This window comes from Cnephaeus nilssonii (assembly GCF_951640355.1).
Source record: "Cnephaeus nilssonii genome assembly, chromosome: 7".
Classification (NCBI taxonomy): domain Eukaryota; kingdom Metazoa; phylum Chordata; class Mammalia; order Chiroptera; family Vespertilionidae; genus Cnephaeus; species Cnephaeus nilssonii.
In genome coordinates, this window is record NC_137078.1 from 38,047,892 (window position 1) to 38,050,524 (window position 2,633).

At 42.4% G+C, this 2,633-nt stretch overlaps 1 pseudogene across 1 annotated transcript; it reads right to left on the minus strand.

Moving 5' to 3' along the window:
- Positions 1 to 873: 873 nt before the first annotated feature.
- LOC307102861 (large ribosomal subunit protein eL15-like) lies at positions 874 to 2,273 on the minus strand (annotated as a pseudogene). Its single transcript has 2 exons — positions 2,113 to 2,273; positions 874 to 1,476 (listed from the first exon to the last, which is right to left on the minus strand). The product of its transcript is annotated as a large ribosomal subunit protein eL15-like (transcript).
- Between the last annotated feature and the right edge of the window lie 360 nt (positions 2,274 to 2,633).

A 2,633-nucleotide genomic window follows, 5' to 3' on the forward strand; every position in this document is an offset into this window, starting at 1 on the left:
ACTCACCCACATGGGCACACAGAGATCCTGTGCAGAGGAAAGAATAGAGGTGAGGGTAAGGGAAATGAAAAAGTAGGTTCATTGAAAGTTAATGGTATTTTAAGTTTTAAGAGTTTTTGAAATTTAGTTTGTAGCCTCTCAAACACCCAACTAGTAAAAATGCACATAGATGGAAGTGCTTAAAACAATAAAGAACATGTTTGGACCCAATGCCTTTTAATTCTTGTGACAGGATACTTGAAAATCTAGTGTAGCATGAACTCTCTGGGGGATAGTACACAGGACCTAGTTATAATGAAGGCAGACTCCTTTAGACTCTGTCTCTTCTTTAAAGAGGTGATTTTCAACCTCTCTTTACAATTAAGATACCCTGGTAGTAAAGCTTTATTTTGATTTTTTTTCAGTTTTTTTTAATTACAAGAAAAATGATTTTAAATATAATAATGTTACATGCAGTAAACCTTAATATTTCAAGAAAAATGATCTTAAATATAATAATGTTACATGCAATAAACATTAATATTTCAAGAATAAAAGGATTTCAAGTATAATATTACCCAAACTGTACTAACATAGTATGATATCACAAAAGTTGTAGGAAATATTAAAAATCTGCAAATAACAGGATTGCTTCTATTATATTCTAGAATATTATTTTTTTCCTCTGGCTCTATTTTTGTTCATCAGTTTATGTTGTTCATTATAGTCCACAAATGCGTGAGATCATTTGATATTATCTTTCTCCAGCTGGCTTATTTCGCTTAGCATGGTGCTCTCCAGGTCCACCCATGCTGTTGCAAATGGTAAGAGTTCCTTCTTTTGTGACTGTCCTAAATTGTCTATTAGGTAAGAATTTTACAAACATTACTTATATTAGCGGTAACTGTGGAGCTGGAGAGTAGTATTGCGCCTTCTCCAAGCTGCAGGGCGAGAACCATCAATAGTGTGGTGGAACTTGTGGCCCTTCCCAAGGCCACGGCTCTTGCAGCCCGCAGATGTCAGCCCTCACATCTCCCTGTGCTTGTGGACTGGTTTGATGATCCATTGGGTGTCAGGATTTCTTCTGATAGCCTTATGGAATGGATCAATGAGAATAACCTCAAAGAATTTTTTCGTGGCATTTTTCACCAAACCAGTAAGAATTCAGGACTCTCTGAACCCCACAGTGGCGTCCAGCTCGCTCCTCAGCAACAGATTGAAGACTTCCAGCAAACGTTAGCTCGTTAACACTGGGATGGACAGGCTTGCCGTAGGTCGCACCCTTAGGAACACACGAAAGTCATCACGGCGCACACGAACCCGATATATGATATAACCTTGCTTGGCCTTGTAGCCCAGCCTGCGCGCTTTGTCGGGTGGGTGGGGCAGGGGGCCCTGTGGAGCACAGAGAGCTGGTGGCACTGCCAGCAGCGCACCCTGAGAAGGAAGCGGGACTGCTTCTTCCTCCATCGCTCCTGGATGTACTTGTAAGCACTCCTCTTGGTTTACCTGATGGTTGCGGCCAGACGGAAAAAGCAAGTTTCTTCTTTTTTTACTGCAGCGTAGTATTCCATTGTGTAGATGTACCACTGTTTTCTAGTCCACTCATCTGCTGATGGGCACTTAGGCTGTTTCCAAATCTTAGCTATTGTAAATTGTGTTGCTATGAACATAGGGGTGCATATATGCTTTCTGATTGATGTTTCTAGTTTCTTGGGATATGTTCCTAGAAGTGGGATCGCTGGGTCAAATGGGAGTTCCATTTTTAGTTTTTTGAGGAAACTCCATACTGCTTTCCACAGTGGCTGCACCAGTCTGCATTCCCACCAGCAGTGCACGAGGGTTCCTTTTTCTCCGCATCCTCGCCAGCACTTGTCGTCTGTTGATTTGTTGATGATAGCCATTCTGGCCGGTGTGAGATGGTACCCCATTGTTGTTTTGATTTGCATCTCTCGGATGACTAGTGACTTTGAGCATGTTTTCCTATATCTCTTGGCTTTATTTATTTATTTATTTATTTATTTCTCTCTTTTTTTTCCCAAACCCTTGTGTCGAGGGCTGATTTTCAATCGATCGCAGCGAGGGAGCTGCTCTGCTACGTACGAAACCCCGACCCAGAAGCAGGTCGTCTACGAATGGTTTAGCGCCAGGTTCCCCACTAACGTGCGTTGCGTGAAGGGCGTGGGGGCGGCCCCCTTCCCGGCTGCACCCCGTTTCCCAGGACGAAGGGCTCTCCACACTGGACCCCGGTCCCGAGGCGCAGCGAGGCGGTTGGGCGCGATGCGGGGGACCATCTTGGCCTTCTTTATGGCCTCTTTTGAAAAGTGTCTATTTAGATCCTTTGCCCATTTTTTGATTGGATTGTTTATCTTCCTTTTGTTAAGTAGTATGAGTTCCATAAAGGTTTATTTATAATTATTTTGTTACTCTATTTGTATATCATCCTGTGCTTTTAATGCAGAGCAAATAAATTTCATTTTCAGGTTTTTGTTTTTTTTAATATTCCTTTGACTCATAGGACAGGGTCTTTCTTAACAGCTTGCTCTATCCCCAGGATTATCCTTGCCCCTAATTGGAGCTCAACAAAGGCTGAATGAATGAATGAATGAATGGGTATGAATACCCTAGGAGTTCTGGAAGGTTGGGTTGGGAAT